Below are 22,811 nucleotides of genomic sequence, written 5' to 3'. Positions count from 1 at the left end.
TTAGCTACTGAGCCCGTTGGAACTATTTCTACTGAAAAAAGAAATGGCAAAGGTGGGTTACTGGCACCTTAAAACCAGTCACTTCAGGCAGATGGGGTTTGTCAGCCGTGGTTGGCAGCTCATCTAGGAGAAGGAAAACTGATCTCAACGCTCTGCTGCCTTACGGTTATCCCCACTCACGGGGAGGGCTTTGGGGGTAAACCCTGAGGAGAAATCCGGAGCTGGAGTCCCTAAGGCAGGCCTATATTGAGTTCAACGCTGACTGGCAACTCCTGGTGGCAAACTGTCTGCCGTTCCTTTGGGTTCATGAGCTGTGTGGAGAGGGGGAGCCTGCTTGCAACCGCTTACTCTTTGTATCGTACTGCCCTGGCTCATGTGTCTACACAGCTAGGATGCAACACCCGCGGTCAACCCCGACCAACAGAGGCCTCGTCATCATCACTTCTTAACGTACGGGTACTTTAAAGGTTTTTAAAATCATTGTTATGTATGGCAATGTACTGCTGCCACAAAACAACGTATTTCATGATAGGTGCCAGTGATACGAAACACGATTCTGATTCAACCAATCTCGGACTTACACAGTGCCCTACCGTTCACTGTGTACGACCTACCCTGGTTTGCCCTCCCAAAGGGCAAAACCTCACACTTGTCTGCATTAAATTCCATCAGCCATTTTTTTTCCAGCTGATGCAGATCCCTCTGCAAGCCATGATAATCTTCCCTGCTGTCCATTACTCACCCCGGTCTTGGAGCCATCCGTAAATTCGCTGCTCTAGTTAACCACATTATCATCCAGATCATCGATACAGATGACAAACAATAATGGGCCCAGCAGCACTCCACCCATCATAGGCCTCCAGTCAGAGGGACAACCATCTACTAGTAGGTTTTCAAAGCTTGCAGAGAGATTTAGGCCAGTTAGAAGAGTGGGCTGAACGAAGGCAGATGGAGTTTAATGCTGATAAGTGTGAGGTGCTACATTTTGATAGGAAAATTCCAAATAGGACATACATGGTAAATGGTAGGGCATTGAAGAATGCAGTAGAACAGAGTCATCTAGGAATAATGATACATAGTTCCCTGAAGGTGGACTCTCATGTGGATAGGGTGGTGAAGAAAGCTTTTGGTATGTTGGCCTTTATAAATCAGAGCATTGAGTATAGGAGTTGGGATGTAATGTTAAAATTGTACAAGGCATTGGTAAGGCCGAATTTGGAGTATTGTGTACAGTTCTGGTCACCGAATTATAGGAAAGATGTCAACAAAAATAGAGAGAGTACAGAGAAGATTTACTAGAATGTTACCTGGGTTTCAGCACCTAAGTTACAGGGAAAGGTTGAACAAGTTAGGTCTTTATTCTTTGGAGCATAGAAGGTTGAGGGGGGGACTTGATAGAGATATTTAAAATTATGAGGGGGATAGATAGAGTTGACGTGGATAGGCTTTTTCCATTGAGAGTAGGGGAGATTCAAACAAGAGGACATGAGTTGAGAGTTAGGGGGCAAAAATTTAAGGGTAACACAAGGGGGAATTTCTTTACTCAGAGAGTGGTAGCTGTGTGGAACGAGCTTCCAGTAGAAGTGGTAGAGGCAGTTTCGGTATTGTCATTTAAAGTAAAATTGGATAGGTATATGGACAGGAAAGGAATGGAGGGTTATGGGCTGAGTGCGGGTCAGTGGGACTAGGTGAGAGTAAGCGTTCAGCATGGACTAGAAGGGCTGAGATGGCCTGTTTCCGTGCTGTAATTGTTATATGGTTATACTGCCACTCTCTAGCTTCTCCCACAAAGCTGATGTCTAATCCAATTTACTACTCATCTTGAATACCAAGCAACTGAACCTTCTTAATCAAACTCCCATGCGGGATCTAATCAAACGTCTTGCTAAAGTCTATGCAGACAACATGCATGGCCTTGCCTTCATCAATTTTCCTGACAACTTCCTCGAAATACTCTGTAAGATAGGTTAAGATTAGTTAGTCACGACCTACCACGCACAAAGACATGCTGACTATCCCTAATCAGTCCCTTCCTACCCAAATACTCATATATCCAGTCCTTTAGAATACCCGCCAATAACTTCCCCACTACTGATGTCAGGCTCACCGGCCTATAATTTCCTGATTTATTTTTAGAGCCTTTCTTGAACAGCTGAATAACATTGGCCATCCTCCAATTTTCTGGTACCTCACCTGTTGCTAAGGATGATTTAAATGTCTGTGCTAGGGCCCCGGCAATCTCTGCACTTGCCTCCCACAGGGTCTGAGGGAAGACCTTGCCAGGCTCTCAGGATTTATCCACCCGCATTTGCCTCAAGACAGCAAACCTAATCTGTGCAGGTTCTGTGACCTCGTTGCTGCTTTGCCTCGCTTCCAAAGACTCTACGCCTGTTTCCCGAGTAAACACCATCCAAAAAATACGTTTAAGATCTCCAGGGAAGACGAGATTTTCACCAATAATAATAAAGCACTCCCAGTACCAACAGGTTCTTCCTGCGGCTGCAGGATCACATCACACCCCCCCCCCCCCCCACCACCAGCCTCTTGCCAGTACCCACTGGCAACACAGAACAAAGGGGACAGTTTTAAAGTGATTGGGGGAAAATGTCGGGGGAATATCAGAGGTATGGACTCTTCAGCTGAGAGTGGCGGCTGTATGGAATGAACTGCCAGGAGTGGCAGGCACATTAGGGAGATAGGCACGCGGATGAGAGGGAAACGGAGGGTTATCTAGGAGGGAGGGATGAGATTGATCTTGGTGTAGGTTGAAAGGTTGACTCAACATCGTGCGCTGAAGAGTCTACACTCACCAAAGCCACGTACAACTTTCTACAGATGTACCATGGAGAGCAAGCTGACTGGTCACATCACCGTCTGATGTGGAGGGGCCACTGCACAGGATCGGAAAAAGCTGCAGGAAGTTGTAAACGGAATCAGCCCCACCGTGGCCCTGCCTCCCCTAAGCATCAAGGACACCTTCAAAAGGCAATGCAGAACTAGGCCATTTGGCCCATCGAATATGTTCCGTCATTTCATCATGGTTGATCCAACTTTGCTCTCAGCCCCGGTCTCCTGCCTTCTCCTCATATCCCTTCATGCCCCAACCAAAATAAGATATCAACTTCGGCCTTAAATATACATCAAAAATTGGCCTCCACAGCTGCCTGTGGTAACAAATTCCACAGATTCACCACTCTCTGGCTAAAGAAATTCCTCCTCATCTCCATTCTATAAGGATGCCCCTCTATTCTGAGGCTGTGTCCTCTGGTCTTAGACTCTCCCACCATAGGAAACATCCTCTCCACATCCACTCTATCAAGGCCTTTCGCTGTTTGATAGGTTTCAATGAAGTCATCCCTCATTCTTCTGAATTCCAGTGAATACAGGTCCAGAGCCATCAAACACTCTTCATATGACAAGCCATTCAATCCTGGAATCATTTTCATGAACTTCCTTTGAACCCTCTCTAATTTCAGCATATTATTTCTATGATAAGGGGCCCAAACACTCCAAGTGAGGCTTCACCAGTGCTTGATAAAGTTTCAACATTACATCTTTGCTTTTATATTCTAGTCCTCTTAAAATCGCATTTGCCTTCCTCACCACAGACTCAACCTGCAAATTATCCTTTAGGGAATCCAGCACAAGGGCTCCCAAGTCCCTTTGCACCTCAGTTTGTTTTTTATTTGCTCTCCATTTAGAAAATAGTCTACCCTGTCATTTCTTCTACCAAAGTGTATGGCCATACACTTTCTGACACTGTACTCCATCTGCCATTTCTTTGCCCATTCTTCTAATTTGTCTAAGTCCTTATGTAGCCGCTCTACTTCCTCAAAACTACCTGCCCCTCCATCTATCTTCATATCATCTGCAAACTTTGCAACAAAGCCATCAATCCCATCATCCAAATCATTGACATATAATGTAAAAAGAATTGGTCCCAACACAGATCACTAGTCTCCAGCAGCCAAACTGAAAAGGCTCCCTTTATTCCCACTCTTTGCCTCCTGCTAATCAGCCACTGCTTTATCCATGCTAGAATCTTTCCTATGACACCACGGGCTTGTAGCTTGCTAAGCAGCCTCGTGTGTGGAACCTTGTCAAAGGCCTTCTGAAAATCCAAGTACATCGACCAATTCTCCTGTCTATCCTGCTTGTTACTTTCTCAAAGAGATTTGTCAGGCAAGATTTTCCCTCGAGGAGACCATGGTAACTACTGCCTATTTTATCATCCTAAATAATCAGCTCCAACATCTTCCCAGCCACTGAGGTCGGATGAACTGGCCTATAGTTTCCTTACTCCTATCTCTCCCCCTTCTTGACATTTGCAATTTTCCAATCTTCCAGAACCATTCCAGAATATAGTACCATTACTAATGCCTCCACGATCTCTTCAGCCACTTCTTTCAGAACCCTGGGGTGTAGTCCACCTGGTCCAGTAGACTTATCTGCCTTCAGACCTTTCAGCTTCCCAAGAACCTTCTCTCTAGTTATGTCTAACCTTCACACACTTCATGCCCTGACACCTGGATCTTCCAGCATACTGCTCGTGTCTTCAACAGTAAAGACTGGTGCAAAATACATATGCAGTCTGTCCACTATTTCATTGTCCCCCATTACTACCCCTCCAGCATCATTTTCCGGTGGTCCAAAATCCACCCTCACTTCTCTTTTACACTTTATGTATCTGAAGAAACTTCTGGTATCCTTTTTAATATTACTGGCTAGCTTACTTTTGTATTCCATCTTTACCTTCTTAATGATTTTTAGTTGCCTTCTGCTGGTTTTTAAAAGCTTCCCAATCCTCTAACTTCCCACTAATCTTTGCTCTATTATCTGCCCTCTCTTTGGCTTTTATGTTGGCTTTGACTTCTCTTGTCAGCCATGATTGTGTCATCTTGCCTTTAGAATACTTTTCGGGATGTATATATCCTGTGCCTTCCGAATTGCTTCCAGAAATTCCAGCCATTGCTGCTCTGCCATCATCCCTGCCAGTGTTCTTTTCCAATTAATCCTGGAGAACTCCTCTCTCATGCCTCTGAAATTCCCTTTACCCACCCTAACCCTTAAGAGTTCTTTTACCTTAAGCTCTTTAATCAATTCCAGATCATTGCACAACACCCAATCGGAACAGCTGATCCCCTAGTGGGCTCAACTATACGTTACTCTAAAAAGCCATCTCGTAGGCATTCTAGAAGTTCCTCGTCCTGTAATCCATGTCCAACCTGATTTCCCCAGTCTACCTGCATATTGAATTCCCCCATGACTACTGTAACATTGCCCTTTTGGCGTGCATTTTCTATCTCCAACTGTAATTTGTGGACCGCATCCTTACAGGTGTTTGGGGGTCTGTATACAACACCCATCGGGGTCTTTTTACCCTTGCAGTTCCTTAGCTCTATCCACAACGATTCAGTATCTTCTGACCCCACGTCACCTCTTTCTAATGATATGATTTCATTTTTTACCGACAGAACCATGCCCTTCCCTCTGCCTTCCTGCCGGTCCTTTCGATACAATGTGTGTGCTTGGACATTCAGCTCCCAGCTACAATCTTTCAGCCATGACTCAGTGATGCCCACAACATCATCCCTGCCAATCTGCAGCTTTGCTGAAGGTTCATCTACCTTATTCTGTGCACTGCATGCATTCAGGTGCAATACCTTCAGTCCTGTGTTCACCTTTCTCAATTTTGTCGCACCATGCTCAACCTTTTGATTCCTGACTTTGTCTGAGGTCTTACCAACATCTGTCTCCACAACCTCTCCACTAACTGTTCTGGTACTCCGGTTCCCATCCCCCTGCAACTCCAGTTTAAACCCCACCATGCAGCATTAACAAACCTTCCTGCTAGGGTATTAGACCCCCTCCAGTTCAGGTGCAAACCATCCCGTCTGTACAGGTCCCACCTTCCCTGGAAGAGAGTCCAATGATCCAAATTTCTTATACCTTCCTTCCTTCACCAACTGCTTGGCCAAGTGTTGAACTGTATAATCTTCCTAGTTCTGGCCTCATCAGCACATGACACGGGTAGCAATCTTGACATCACAACCCTGGGAAGTCCCGCCCTTTAACTTAGCACCTGGCTCCCCGAACTCCCAATGCAAAATCATGTCACTCGTCCTACCCACTTCTGGCTATTCACCCTCCCACTTAAGAACGCTGACGACTCAATCTGAGATATTCTGGACCCTGGCACCCGGGAGGCTACATACCATCTCGCAATCAAAACCTCCTGTCTGTTCCCCTAACTAACAAATCCCCTATCACCACAGCTTGCCTCTTCTTCCCCCTTCCCTTCTGAGTCACAGAGGCAGACTCAGTGCCAGAGACCCCACCACTGTTAAGTCACCCCCTCACCCACCCCTCCCGACAGTATCTAAAGCGATATACCTGTTGTTGAGGGGGATGACCACGGGGGTACTCTGCACTGACTCCTTAACCCTTTCCCCTTTCTGACTGTCACCCAGTTCCCTGCGTCCTGCACCTTTGTTGTAACCATCTCTCTATATGTCCTATCTATCACCCCCCTCAGCCTCCTGAATGATCTGCAGTTCATCCAGTTCCAGCTGCAACTCCTTAACGTGGAGTGTTGGAAGCTGCAGCTGGAGTCGTCTCCCTGCCTTCCCACATCCCACAAGAGGAGCATTCAACTATCCTGCCTGGCATCTCTGCTGTCCTAGTGGAGCAGGTGTAAGGAAGGAGCTTTTTTCCCCTTTGCTTTCTCTTCCCAGAATCCTTGACGAGCCAAAGCCCTAAGATCACCACTCTGACCACGTCCACTGCGATAACGGCTGCTCAGCTTACCTCACCTTCCTTTAACTTAGCCCTTACTAATTCATTCCAAACACTGATCGGCCACTGATCAAGGCTCTATTACAATGCCACAAACCGCTCCTGCCATTTTATCCTGGGGCGGTGGACTTGACTGAAGCCTACTCCTCCCTAAACTTCCAATGTCTGGATTGGCCGCTGGTCAAAGCTCTATTAAGGACCCCGTCACCCAGGACATGCGCTCTCCTCATTGCTAGTGAGAAGTGGTACAGGGGCCTGAAGACATATGTAAAACTGCGACCCTTTCACCAGGGCTCATATACAAACCTGGCTCGTTAATTAACTCTGCTAATAGAGCCATGTGACTCAGCAGTGAGAAGGCCACAAGCAATATATGTCTAGGTTTGGTATGATTTGGAGTTCAAGCAAACAGGAAAGTTAGGACGTTCTGATTAAGGTACATTGATTGTAGCGAATGCTGTGTAAATACTGCTCCAAGCAAAGTTATCATTTGCCAGAAAATTAACAGATCGAACACCAGCGTAAGATTACAAGAGAAATATATTTACCAAATGTTCAACTTTAACACAGAGTTACAGAAACAGAAAAGAAGATTAGAAGGACTCGTTACGGTTAAATCAGTCACAATGTGCACATAAACGTTGGAGCTCGTTTCTGGAGTAGTCGAGCCTATCGCTTTCCTCACGCACTGGGCCCGTGGTCTGTGCAAAGGCACCTGCCGCATCCAAATTTCCCACAAAGACCACGTTGAGTGAAACTGGCTCTCTCAGGAGATTTGGCCCTTCCTCCTTGGAGACATTCATATGCACAGAGCGCTTCTTACAATGGGGACTCTCCTTCGAACGCCATTCTATGGCAACTTCCCTTGCGCCGCAGCTCCCACTAAAACCAGATTACTGTCCTTCAGAAATCTGCTCCAGCCCAGTACTCTCTGAAGCTCCACCATGCAGAGAGAACCAGGACAACCCCGACTGGATGACACCACATTACTAAGTTGGACAGCATGGCTCCCTATCTTTAACCGAAGCCAAAACACTCTTACTAGCAGGACATACTGTTTCTACAGAAAACTGCTAAAATAAAAATGCCTCACAGCACAGCAGTAGAAATCTTACCTAGGGCATTACACAATTATTCAGCAACAGCTTCATCCCCTTCTCCGTCAGATTTTTGAATGGACAGTGAACCCATGAACACTACCTCACTGTCTTTTCCACTCTTTTCGTACAACTTATTTATATGTTTATGTTTATTTCTTATTAAAGTTTATAGGATTTTTATTATTAAAATATATTGCAATGTACTGCTGCCATAAAACAACAAATTTCACAAGATATGCCAGCGATACAAACATGATTCTGAACCCAATTCGGTGCCGTACTCTATTGTGCTCTGTGTTCTGAAGGATAAGGGTTCACATATTAACCACTGTTGACCAGAGACCACCACATCCCACTCCCCTCGATCCCACACACCTCCATTATCGTACCTACAGCTCAGGCCATTCCTCCTGTCTAGTCTGTACACGTCTCAGAGTCCTGTCCAAACATGCCTCCAAATGCACCAGCCAATTCTGTGACAAGGACACAATCACTGAATGCCCGCAGTCTCCCTCTGCTGCTCCACAATCCCATCAAATGCCATTCACCAGACTACCCGACAAATGCAGGCTCCACATCACAGACCATGAACAGTTTAAATTACTCTTCAAATTCAACTTAATTGGAATTACATTATACTATAGAAATGGTATACACACTGACACAGACAATCGCTATTTCTCACAGAGACAGATACACCCTCTCTCTCTGAGATACACCCTCTCACACACACAGATGCACCGTCTTTCTCACAACATGCAGAGAAAAACCCATACACACAGATAAACCACCTCACACTCTCTCAGACAGATACACCCTCTCTCTCACACACAGAGACAGATACACCCTCTCTCTCACACACACAGATAGATACACCCTCTCTCTCACACACACAGATACACCCTCTCTCTCACACACACAGATAGATACACCCTCTCTCTCACACACACAGATACACCCACTCTCTCTCACACACACAGATAGATACACCCTCTCTCTCACAGAGACAGATACACCCACTCTCTCTCACACACACAGATAGATACACCCTCTCTCTCACAGACAGATACAGCACCTCACACTCTCTCAGACAGATACATCCTCTCTCTCACACACACAGACAGATACACCCTCACTCTCTCTCAGACAGATACACCCTCTCTCACACACACACACACAGATACACCCTCTCACACACACAGATGCACCGTCTTTCTCACAACATGCAGAGAAAAACCCATACACACAGCTACACCACCTCACACTCGCTCAGACAGATACACCCTCTCTCTCACACACACAGATAGATATACCCTCTCTCACAGAGACAGATACACCCTCTCTCTCACACACACAGATACACCCTCTCTCACACACACAGATAGATACACCCTCACTCTCACAGAGACAGATACACCCTCTCTCTCACACACACACAGATACACCCTCTCTCTCACATACACAGATAGATATACCCTCTCTCTCACAGAGACAGATACACCCTCTCTCTCACGCACACACAGATACACCCTCTCTCTCTCTCTCTGAGATACACCCTCTCTCTCACACACACAGATAGATACACCCTCTCTCTCACACACACAGATAGATACACCCTCTCTCTCACACACACAGACAGATACACACTCTCTCACACACAGATAGATACACCCTCTCTCTCTCACACACACACAGATACACACTCTCTCACACACAGATAGATACACCCTCTTTCACAGAGACATATACACCCTCTCTCTCTCACACACACACACAGACAGATACACCCACTCTCTCACAGACAGATACACCCTCTCTCTCACACACAGATAGATACACCCTCTCTCTCTCAGACAGAGACAGATACACCCACTCTCTCACAGACAGATACACCCTCTCTCTCACACACAGATAGATACACCATCTCTCTCTCTCACACATGGATAGATACACCCTCTCTCTCACAGACAGATACACCCTCTCTCTCTCTGAGACAGATAAACCCTCTCTCTCTCTCTCTCTCTCACAGAGACAGATACACCCTCTCTCTCACACACAGATAGATACACCATCTCTCTCTCTCACACATGGATAGATACACCCTCTCTCTCACAGACAGATACACCCTCTCTCTCTCAGAGACAGATAAACCCTCTCTCTCTCTCTCACAGAGACAGATACATCCTCTCTCCCTCACACACAGATAGATACACCATCTCTCTCTCTCACACATGGATAGATACACCCTCTCTCTCACAGACAGATACACCCTCTCTCTCTCTCAGAGACAGATAAACCCTCTCTCTCTCTCTCTCTCTCACAGAGACAGATACACCCTCTCTCTCACACACAGATAGATACACCATCTCTCTCTCTCTCACACATGGATAGATATACCCTCTCTCTCACAGACAGATACACCCTCTCTCTCTCTCAGAGACAGATAAACCCCCTCTCTCTCTCACAGAGACAGATACATCCTCTCTCCCTCACACACAGATATACACCCTCTCTCACAGACAGATACACCCTCTCTCTCTCTCTCTCCCTCTCTCTCTCTCTCTCTCTCTGACAGATACACCCTCTCTCTCTCACACACAGATAGATACACCCTCACTCTCTCTCAGACAGATACACCCTCTCTCACACACACACACAGATACACCCTCTCACACACACAGATGCACCGTCTTTCTCACAACATGCAGAGAAAAACCCATACACACAGATACACCACCTCACACTCTCTCAGATAAATACACCCTCTCTCACACACACAGATAGATACACCCTCTCTCACAGAGACATATACACCCTCTCTCTCACACACACACAGACAGATACACCCTCTCTCTCACGCACAGAGACAGATACACCCTCTCACACACAGAGACAGATACACCCTCTCTCTCACAGAGACTGATACATTCTCTCTCACATACAGATACACCCTCTCTCCCTCACACACAGATATACACCCTCTCTCACAGAGACAGATACACCCTCTCTCTCACACACACAGATAGATATACCCTCTCTCACAGACAGATACACCCTCTCTCTCACACACACAGATAAATACACCCTCTCTCTCACACACACAGATACACCCTCACTCTCACAGAGACAGATACACCCTCTCTCTCACACACACACAGATACACCCTCTCTCTCTCTCTCTGAGATACACCCTCTCTCTCTCACACACACACAGATACATCCTCTCTCTCAGACAGATACACCCTCTCTCACACACACAGATACACCCTCTCTCTCACACAGATAGATACACCCTCTCTCTCACATACAGATACACCCTCTCTCTCACACACACAGATACACCCTCTCTCTCAGACAGATACACCCTCTCTCTCACACACACAGATACACCCTCTCTCTCTCTCTTACAGATAGATACACCCTCTCTCTTACAGACAAACACACCCCCTCTCTCTCTCAGACATACACCCTCTCTCTCTCAGACAGATACACCCTCTCTCACTCAGACAGACACACCCTCTCTCTCACAGAGACAGATACACCCTCTCTCTCTCTCTCTCTCTCTCTCTCAGACACACAGACATATACACCCTCCCTCTCTCACACACACAGACAGATACACCCTCTCTCTCACACAGAGACAGATACACTCTCTCACACACACAGATAGATACACCCTCTCTCTCACAGAGACAGATACACCCTCTCTCTCACACACAGATAGATACACCCTCTCTCTCACAGACAGATACAGCACCTCACACTCTCTCAGACAGATACATCCTCTCTCTCACACACACAGACAGATACACCCTCTCACACACACAGATGCACCGTCTTTCTCACAACATGCAGAGAAAAACCCATACACACAGCTACACCACCTCACACTCGCTCAGACAGATACACCCTCTCTCACACACACAGATAGATACACCCTCTCTCACAGAGACATATACACCCTCTCTCTCTCACACACACACACACAGACAGATACACCCACTCTCTCACAGACAGATACACCCTCTCTCTCACACAGATAGATACACCATCTCTCTCTCTCACACATGGATAGATACACCCTCTCTCTCTCTCACACACACACAGACAGATACACCCTCTCTCTCTCAGACAGAGACAGATACACCCACTCTCTCACAGACAGATACACCCTCTCTCTCACACACAGATAGATACACCATCTCTCTCTCTCACACATGGATAGATACACCCTCTCTCTCACAGACAGATACACTCTCTCTCTCTCTCTCTCTCTCTCTCTCACAGAGACAGATACATCCTCTCTCACACACACAGATAGATACACCATCTCTCTCTCACACACATGGATAGATACACCCTCTCTCTCACAGACAGATACACCCTCTCTCTCTCAGAGACAGATAAACCCTCTCTCTCTCTCTCTCTCACAGAGACAGATACATCCTCTCTCCCTCACACACAGATATACACCCTCTCTCACAGACAGATACACCCTCTCTCTCTCTCTCTCTCCCTCTCTCTCTCTTTCTGACAGATACACCCTCTCTCTCTCACATACAGATAGATACACCCTCACTCTCTCTCAGACAGATACACCCTCTCTCACACACACACACACAGATACACCCTCTCTCTCACGCACAGAGACAGATACACCCTCTCTCTCAGACAGATACACCCTCTCTCTCTCACACACACAAATAGATACACCCTCTCTCTCAGACAGATACACCCTCTCTCTCTCAGAGCCAGATACACCCTCTCTCTCACACACAAATAGATACACACTCTCTCTCTCAGACAGATACACCCTCTCTCTCTCAGACAGATCCTCTCTCTTACAGACAGATAGATACACCCTCTCTCTCACAGACAGATACACCCTCTCTCTCTCAGACACAAATAGATACACCCTCTCTCTCAGACAGATACACCCTCTCTCTGACAGAGACAGATACACCCTCTCTCTCAGAGACAGATACACACCCATACACCCTCTCTCTCTCAGACACACCCTCTCTCTCACTCACAGATAGATACACCCTCTCTCTCACAGACAGATACACCCTCTCTCTCACACACAAATAGATACACCCTCTCTCACACACACAGATAGATACACCCTCTCTCACAGAGACAGATACACCCTCTCATTCTCTCACACACAGATAGATACACTCTCTCTCTCTCTCTCTCACACAGACAGATACACCCTCTCTCTTACAGAGACAGATACACTCTCTCTCTCTAACAGACAGATACACCCTTTCTCTCACAGATACACCCTCTCTCTCACAGAGACAGATACACCATCTCTCTCTCTCTCACACATGGATAGATACACCCTCTCACTCTCACAGACAGATACACCCTCTCTCTCACAGACAGATACACTGTCTTTCTCACAACATGCAGAGAAAAACCCTTACACACAGATACACCACCTCACACTCTCTCAGATACACCCTCTCTCACACACAGACACACCTTCTCTCTGTCTCTCACAGAGACAGATACACTCTCTCACACACACAGACAGATACACCCTCCCTCTCTCACACACACAGACATATACACACTCTCTCTCACACAAATACACCTTCTCTCTCTTTCAGACACAGACACACACAGTCACATCTTTGTTCTTACACACGCTGACACTCACTTGCACACACCCTTTTTTCTCTCTGTCTCATACACACCAGCCCTCTCTGCCCCACACTGTAAAACAAAGTTTTTCCCTTAGTTGTTGCAATTGCCAATACAACATAAAACCTGCATTATTATAGCATTAAAGTGTACTCATCACAGTTACCGGTTTCTGTTTCCCTAACCTCAGCACTGCAGCTCCCCGGTCAGGGCAAAGAGAGGGGGGATCGTCCGTACGGAGGGCAGCAGACCATTCCTTAGCTGCAAATAGAGGGGGCAGAAGTTAGACACCAGATTACTGCCCGTCCCGCACAGTGTCTACCACCAACATTACATCCCCTCTTGTACACAGCCTCCAATCTCAACATTAAATCCTTCTTCACACAGTCTCTACCCCCAACATTACACCCTCTCACAGTCTCTACCCCATTACACCCTCTCTCTCAGTCTCTACCCCATTACACCCTCTCTCTCACAGTCTCTACCCCCAACATTACACCCTCTCACAGTCTCTACCCCATTACACCCTCTCTCTCACACAGTCTCTACCCCCAACATTACACCCTCTCACAGTCTCTACCCCATTACACCCTCTCTCTCAGTCTCTACCCCATTACACCCTCTCTCTCACAGTCTCTACCCCCAACATTACACCCTCTCACAGTCTCTACCTCATTATACCCTCTCTCTCACAGTCTCTACCCCCAACATTACACCCTCTCACAGTCTCTACCCCATTACACCCTCTCTCTCACAGTCTCTACCCCCAACATTACACCCTCTCTCACACAGTCTTTACCCCCAACATTACACCCTCTCTCACACAGTCTCTACACCATTACATCCTCTCTCACAGTCTCTACCCCCAACATTACACCCTCTCTCACACAGACTCTACACCATTACACCCTCTCTCACACAGTCTCTACACCATTACACCCTCTCTCATACAGTCTCTACACCATTACACCCTCTCTCACAGTCTCTACACCATTACACCCTCTCTCACACAGTCTCTACCCCCAACATTACACCCTCTCACAGTCTTTACCCCATTACACCCTCTCTCTCACAGTCTCTACCCCATTACACCCTCTCACACAGTCTCTACACCATTACACCCATTCCCTTTTCCACAGTCCCCTCCCCTCCAGCTCCTCCCGCACACTGTCTCTCCCTAGCATTGTGGGATTGCTATGCTGGCGCTGGAAGAGTGGCGTCTTCCTTAGGTTGTGCTGGTCATTGACGCAAACAAGGCATTTCACTGTGTGTCTCGATGTACATGGGATTAATATATTAATGTGAATCTGGATCTGTGCTGTGTACTTGTCAGAATCAGAATCAGGATTAACGTCATTGGCACAGAGTATGGAGCTAAAGTTTCAGATAAACGTATACACACAGCAGCTGGGGTGCCTAAGACTTTTGCTCGGTACTGTAGTCATTTCATGTATCACACTGTACTGCTGCTACAAAAACAAAAAAATATACTTGCCATATGTGAGTTTAGTGTTCAACACCATCATACCCCAGAAGCTTGTGGGGGAACTGTCCTCGTGGGTCAGTTCTCTCCTCTCTCTGCAATTGGATACTGGACTTCTTAACAGAGAAGCCAGAGTCAGTCCGTGCGGGCAGCAGTATCTCTCATTCCATTACGCTGAGCACTGGCGCTCCCCGAGGCCGTGGGTTCAGCCCGCTGTTGTTCACACTACTGACACATGACTGTGTCGTAGATTCAGCTCAAACCGTGTTATCAAGCGTGTGGGTGACACAAGAGCGGTGACAGGACAGAGCACAGAAAGGAAGCAGAGCGGCTGGTGGATTGGTGTGAGAGGAACAATCCAACCCTGATCGTGGAGAAGACAGAGGAAATCGATGTGGACATCAGGAAGATGCAGACAAACTACCCCCTCTGTGAGTCCATGGCTCCTCCGTAGAGAGTTACATGCACCAAGTTTCTGGGAGTTCACATCATGGATGACCTCACCTGGTCCCTTAATATCACCTCCTTGAACAAGAAGGCACAGCAGTGCCTCCACTTCCTGACAGTATTAAAGCAAGCAAGGCTCCACCCTCAACCCCACTTTAACTACGTTTTACCGGGGCACCACTGGGAGCGTCCTGACAAGTTGCATCTCCATCTGGTCTGGGAGCAGCTGAGCATCGGACTGGAAATCCCTACAGAGGACGGTGAGAGCAGCTGAGAGGATCACAGGGGTCTCCCTACCATCCATCGTGGACGTTTATCTGGAGCACTGCCTACCCAGGGCCCTCAGTGTTATGAAGGATCCCACCCATCCATCCAGCATCCTCTTTGACTTCCTACCATCGGGCAGGAGACTCCGATGCATAAAGACAAGAACGGTCAGGATGGGAAACCGTTTCTTCCCTCAGGCCATCAGGCTTCTGAACTCCCAGCTGCATCGTATTCAAAGTGTCTGAATATCCTGAATCGTTAATCTGTTCCATATCTTATGTTATTTAATATTAGTTTGTTATCTATGTGTGATTCATCTGTAGATTTTATCCTTACCTTCCTAAGTTATTGTGTGTTATGAGTGATTTACACCCTGGTCCAGAGAAATGCCATCTTGTTTCTATATACATTATGGTTATATATGTTATATACGTGTATATAGTTAACTGACAATAAACTTCATTTGACTGGACTTGATGATAAACCTGATTCTGATCTGGGTCTCTATTGTGGACTGAGAGTGGGAAAGGGACAGGGAGAAGGGAATCATGGTTGGGAAAAGGGGAAGGGAGAGGGGAGGGAGTGGGAAGCACCAGAGAGACATTCTGTAATGATCCATAAACCAATTGTTTGGAATCAAAGGACCTTGCCTGGTGTCTCAGGGCTGGGTGTGTCTGCACCCGTGCCACCCCCCACCACCCCTGGCACTCTTTCTCTGCCACCTGTCCCACACCGCTCCCGCGGCGCCCCACTCTCACCACTCCCAGCAGATTTACAGACTCACTCTCGGCTCCACGTTGGCAAGTACGGTGCTGAGCACCTGAGCTGCTTGCACGTGCCCGAGACTCCTGCACGGTGGTGCATGTTGTGAAGTTTGTTGTTTTGCAGCAGCAGTGCATTGAAAAACATACTAATAAAAACTGTAAATTACAGTCAGTATCTATAAAAAGTAAATTAAATTAGAGCAAAAAGAGGGAAGAATGTAGTGAGGTAGTGTCCACGTGTTCAATGTCCATTCAGAAATTGGATGGCAGAGGTGTAGAAGCTGTTCCTGAATGGTTCAGTGTGCCTTCAGGCTCCTGTACCTCCTCCCTGATGGCAGAGGGGAAGAAGCTGTTCCTGAATCGCTGAGTGTGTGTCTTCAGGCTCCTGTACCTCCTCCCTGATGGCAGAGGGGAAGAAGCTGTTCCTGAATCACTGAGTGTGTGTCTTCAGGCTCCTGTACCTCCTCCCTGATGGCAGAGGGGAAGAAGCTGTTCCTGAATCACTGAGTGTGTGTCTTCAGGCTCCTGTACCTCCTCCCTGATGGCAGAGGGGAAGAAGCTGTTCCTGAATCATTGAGTGTGTGCCTTCAGGCTCCTGTACCTCCTCCCTGATGGCAGAGGGGAAGAAGCTGTTCCTGAATCACTGAGTGTGTGTCTTCAGGCTCCTGTACCTCCTCCCTGATGGCAGTAGTGAGAGGTACAAGTGTCTTGGGTGACGAGGGTCTTTAATGATGGATGCCACCTCTGTGAGGCATCGCCTTCTGAAGAAGTCCTCGAAACTGGGCAGGTTGGCGGCCATGATGTTTACAACTTTCTGCAGCTTTTTCGCATCCTGTGTAGCACCCCCCCCCCCCCCCCCCCGCCCCTCCCGCCCCTGACTCACTGGGCGTTGGGTTCCTGTCAAAAGCAGCTCCATTTCTACGGGTTTGTACCTACAACCAGCAGCGACGCACTGGAGCAAAAGTGTTCCCACAGACGCTGAGGCGGGTATCACCGATGTTCTAACTGAGGGGACAATCCCCCGTTTGCCCAGGACAGGAGAGGCTGTTTGCTGCTTCCCGGTGGCAGAGGAAAGACAGAGGTCAGAGTTATTCCTCTGAATGCATCAGTGCAGACAACACTGTCTCATTAGGAATTATTTATATGGCTGAATGCTGACTTTGGCAAGGCAGTGTGTGTGTGTGTGTGTGAGTGTGCGTGTGCGTGTGTGTATGTGTGTAATCAACGATCTCTCCACAGTCGACTGCCTCCTTTCACACAGCCCAGCACCTGCACTTCATCATCCTTCCTCCTCCCCAGTGAGAACTGAGTCACTACCCCCTACACCTCCCCCACACCCCCTGGTCTGTCACTACCCCCTACACCTCCCCCACACCCCCTGGTCTGTCACTACCCCCTACACCTCCCCCACACCCCCTGGTCTGTCACTACCCCCTATACCTCCCCCATGTCCCTGGTCTGTCACTACCCCTATACCTCCCACACACCCCTGGTCTGTCACTACCCCTTTACCTCCCCCACACCCCTGGTCTGTCACTACCCCTATTCCTCCCACACACCCCCTGGTCTGTCACTACCCCCTACACCTCCCCCACACCCCCTGGTCTGTCACTACCCCCTATACCTCCCCCACACCCCCTGGTCTGTCACTACCCCCTACACCTCCCCCACACCCCCTGGTCTGTCACTACCCCCTATACCTCCCCCCACACCCCCTGGTCTGTCACTACCCCTATACCTCCCCCACACCCCTGGTCTGTCACTACCACCTATACCTCCCCCACACCCCTGGTCTGTCACTACCCCCTATACCTCCCACACACCCCCGGTCTGTCACTACCCCCTATACCTCCCCCACACCCCCGGTCTGTCACTACCCCTATACCTCCCACACACCCCCGGGTCTGTCACTACCCCCTAAACCTCCCCCACACCCCTGGTCTGTCACTACCCCTATACCTCCCCCACACCCCTGGTCTGTCACTACCCCCTATACCTCCCACACACTCCTGGTCTGTCACTACTTCCTATACCTCCCCCACACCCCTGGTCTGTCACTACCCCCCTATACCTCCCACACACCCCTGGTCTGTCACTACCCCCTACACCTCCCCCACACCCCCTGGTCTGTCACTACCCCCTATACCTCCCCCACACCCCCTGGTCTGTCACTACCCCCTATACCTCCCCCACACCCCCTGGTCTGTCACTACCCCTATACCTCCCCCACACCCCTGGTCTGTCACTACCACCTATACCTCCCCCACACCCCTGGTCTGTCTCTACCCCCTATACCTCCCCCACACCCCTGGTCTGTCACTACCCCCTATACCTCCCACACCCCCCGGTCTGTCTCTACCCCCTATACCTCCCCCACACCCCTGGTCTGTCACTACCCCCCTACACCTCCCCCACACCCCCTGGTCTGTCACTACCACCTATACCTCCCACACACCCCCTGGTCTGTCACTACCCCTATACCTCCCCCACACCCCTGGTCTGTCACTACCCCCTACACCTCCCCCACACCCCCTGGTCTGTCACTACCACCTATACCTCCCACACACCCCCTGGTCTGTCACTACCCCTATACCTCCCACACACCCCCTGGTCTGTCACTACCCCCTATACCTCCCCCACACCCCCGGTCTGTCACTACCCCTATACCTCCCACACACCCCCGGTCTGTCACTACCCCCTACACCTCCCCCACACCCCTGGTCTGTCACTACCCCTATACCTCCCCCACACCCCCTGGTCTGTCACTACCCCTATACCTCCCCCACACCCCTGGTCTGTCACTTACTTCCTATACCTCCCCCACACCCCTGGTCTGTCCCTACCCCCTATACCTCCCACACACCCCCGGTCTGTCACTACCCCTATACCTCCCACACACCCCCGGTCTGTCACTACCCCCTATACCTCCCCCACACCCCCGGTCTGTCACTACCCCCTATACCTCCCACACACCCCCGGTCTGTCACTACCCCTATACCTCCCACACACCCCTGGTCTGTCACTACCCCCTTTACCTCCCCCACACCCCTGGTCTGTCACTACCCCTATTCCTCCCACACACCCCCTGGTCTGTCACTACCCCCCTATACCTCCCCCACACCCCTGGTCTGTCACTACCCCTATACCTCCCCCACACCCCTGGTCTGTCACTACCCCCTATACCTCCCACATACCCCCTGGTCTGTCACTACCCCCTATACCTCCCCCACACCCCCAGTCTGTCACTAACCCTATACCTCCTCCACACCCCTGGTCTGTCACTATCCCTATACCTCCCACACACCCCTGGTCTGTCACTACCCCCTATACCTCCCCCACACCCCTGGTCTGTCACTACCCCTATACCTCCCCCACACCCCTGGTCTGTCACTACCCCCTATACCTCCCACATACCCCCTGGTCTGTCACTACCCCCTATACCTCCCCCACACCCCCAGTCTGTCACTAACCCTATACCTCCTCCACACCCCTGGTCTGTCACTACCCCTATACCTCCCACACACCTCTGGTCTGTCACTACCCCTATACCTCCCCCACACCCCCTGGTCTGTCACTACCCCTATACCTCCCACACACCCCTGGTCTGTCACTACCCCCTATACCTCCCACACACCCCCTGGTCTGTCACTACCCCCTACACCTCTCCTACACACGCTGGTCTGTCACTACCCCCTACACCTCCCCTACACACGCTGGTCTGTCACTACCCCCCTATACCTCCCCCACACCCCCGGTCTGTCACTACCCCCTATACCTCCCCCATGTCCCTGGTCTGTCACTACCCCCCTATACCTCCCCCACACCCCCGGTCTGTCACTACCCCCCTTCACCTCCCCCACACCCCCTGGTTTGTCACTACCCCCTATACCTCCCCCACACCCCCTGGTTTGTCACTACCCCCCTATACCTCCCCCGCACCCCCTGGTCTGTCACTACCCCTTATAGCTCCCCCATGTCCCTGGTCTGTCACTACCCCCCTATACCTCCCCCACACCCCTGGTCTGTCACTACCCCCCCTTCACCTCCCCCACACCCCCTGGTTTGTCACTACCCCCTATACCTCCCCCACACCCCCTGGTCTGTCACTACCCCCTATACCTCCCCCACACCCCTGGTCTGTCACTACCCCTATACCTCCCCCACACCCCTGGTCTGTCACTACCCCCTATACCTCCCACATACCCCCTGGTCTGTCACTACCCCCTATACCTCCCCCACACCCCCAGTCTGTCACTACCCCCTATACCTCCTCCACACCCCTGGTCTGTCACTATCCCTATACCTCCCACACACCCCTGGTCTGTCACTACCCCCTACACCTCCCCCACACCCCTGGTCTGTCACTACCCCTATACCTCCCCCACACACCCCTGGTCTGTCACTACCCCCCTATACCTCCCCACACACCCCTGGTCTGTCACTACCCCTATACCTCCCCCACACCCCTGGTCTGTCACTACCCCCCTATACCTCCCCCACACCCCCTGGTCTGTCACTACCCCTATACCTCCCACACACCCCTGGTCTGTCACTACCCCCTATACCTCCCCCACACCCCCTGGTCTGTCACTACCCCCTACACCTCCCCTACACACGCTGGTCTGTCACTACCCCCCTATACCTCCCCCACACCCCCGGTCTGTCACTACCCCCCTATACCTCCTCCACACCCCTGGTCTGTCACTACCCCCCTTCACCTCCCCCACACCCCCCTGGTTTGTCACTACCCCCTATACCTCCCCCACACCCCTGGTCTGTCACTACCCCCTACACCTCCCCCACACCCCTGGTCTGTCACTACCCCCTTCACCTCCCCCACACCCCCTGGTTTGTCACTACCCCCTATACCTCCCCCACACCCCCTGGTTTGTCACTACCCCCTATACCTCCCCCACACCCCCTGGTCTGTCACTACCCCTTATAGCTCCCCCATGTCCCTGGTCTGTCACTACCCCCTATACCTCCCCCACACCCCTGGTCTGTCACTACCCCCTTCACCTCCCCCACACCCCCTGGTTTGTCACTACCCCCTATACCTCCCCCACACCCCCTGGTCTGTCACTACCATCTACACCTCCCCCACACCCCTGGTCTGTCACTACCCCCTTCACCTCCCCCACACCCCCTGGTTTGTCACTACCCCCTATACCTCCCCCACACCCCCTGGTCTGTCACTACCCCTTATAGCTCCCCCATGTCCCTGGTCTGTCACTACCCCCTATAGCTCCCCCACACCCCTGGTCTGTCACTACCCCCCTTCACCTCCCCCACACCCCCTGGTTTGTCACTACCCCCTATACCTCCCCCACACCCCCTGGTTTGTCACTACCCCCTATACCTCCCCCACACCCCTGGTCTGTCACTACCCCCTTCACCTCCCCCACACCCCCTGGTTTGTCACTACCCCCTATACCTCCCCCACACCCCCTGGTCTGTCACTACCCCCTATACCTCCCCCACACCCCCGGTCTGTCACTACCCCCCTATACCTCCCCCATGTCCCTGGTCTGTCACTACCCCCCTATACCTCCCCCACACCCCTGGTCTGTCACTACCCCCTTCACCTCCCCCACACCCCCTGGTTTGTCACTACCCCCTATACCTCCCCCACACCCCCTGGTCTGTCACTACCATCTACACCTCCCCCACACCCCCTGGTCTGTCACTACCCCCTACACCTCCCACATACCCCCTGTTCTGTCACTACCCCCTACACCTCCCCTACACCCCCTGGTCTGTCACTACCCCCCTATACCTCCCCCACACCCCCTGGTCTGTCACTACCCCCTACACCTCCCCCACACCCCCTGGTCTGTCACTACCCCCTACACCTCCCACATACCCCCTGTTCTGTCACTACCCCCTACACCTCCCCCACACCCCCTGGTCTGTCACTACCCCCCTATACCTCCCCCACATCTACACTGAGAGTTGAGTCACTACCCCTACACCTACTGCGTGCCGTGCCATCACTGACCATCCCATCTGACTGCTGGGCAAGATGATGACCCACAACTCCATCACACATAAAGCCACCTCCACCATTGAGCACATAGACACAGTGGGGTGTCGCAGGAAAGCAGCATCCATCATCAGGGACCCCCACCACCCAGGACATGCTCTCTTCTCACTGCTGCCATCAGGAAGGGGTATCGGAGCCTCAGACTCACACCACCAGGTTCAGGAACGGTTAACACCCCTCAAACTTCAGGAAGGAGGTACAGGTGCCTCAGGACCCATACCACAAAGTTCAGGAACGGTTAACACCCCTCAAACTTCAGG

At 50.3% G+C, this 22,811-nt stretch overlaps 1 protein-coding gene across 14 annotated transcripts in view; it reads right to left on the bottom strand.

Annotated features, from left to right (window-relative positions):
• The window catches only part of rimbp2b (RIMS binding protein 2b), a 601,236-nt gene that overhangs the window by 566,591 nt on the left and 11,834 nt on the right, over window positions 1–22,811 (bottom strand). For 12 of the 14 annotated variants that reach the window (XM_073051972.1, XM_073051967.1, XM_073051966.1 and 9 more), the window contains exon 2: window positions 13,733–13,808. The exons of 1 other annotated variant lie outside the window; for it this stretch is intronic. The gene's annotated coding sequence lies outside the window, so the exon portion shown is untranslated. Of the gene's footprint in view, window positions 1–13,713; window positions 13,809–22,811 lie in introns of all 14 variants that reach the window. One more of the 14 variants, XM_073051964.1, reaches the window with a different exon arrangement.

This window comes from Hemitrygon akajei, chromosome 7 (genome assembly GCF_048418815.1).
Source record: "Hemitrygon akajei chromosome 7, sHemAka1.3, whole genome shotgun sequence".
Classification (NCBI taxonomy): domain Eukaryota; kingdom Metazoa; phylum Chordata; class Chondrichthyes; order Myliobatiformes; family Dasyatidae; genus Hemitrygon; species Hemitrygon akajei.
The sequence above is the reverse complement of the archived record's forward strand: the minus strand, read 5'-3'. Positions and strand labels throughout refer to the sequence as shown.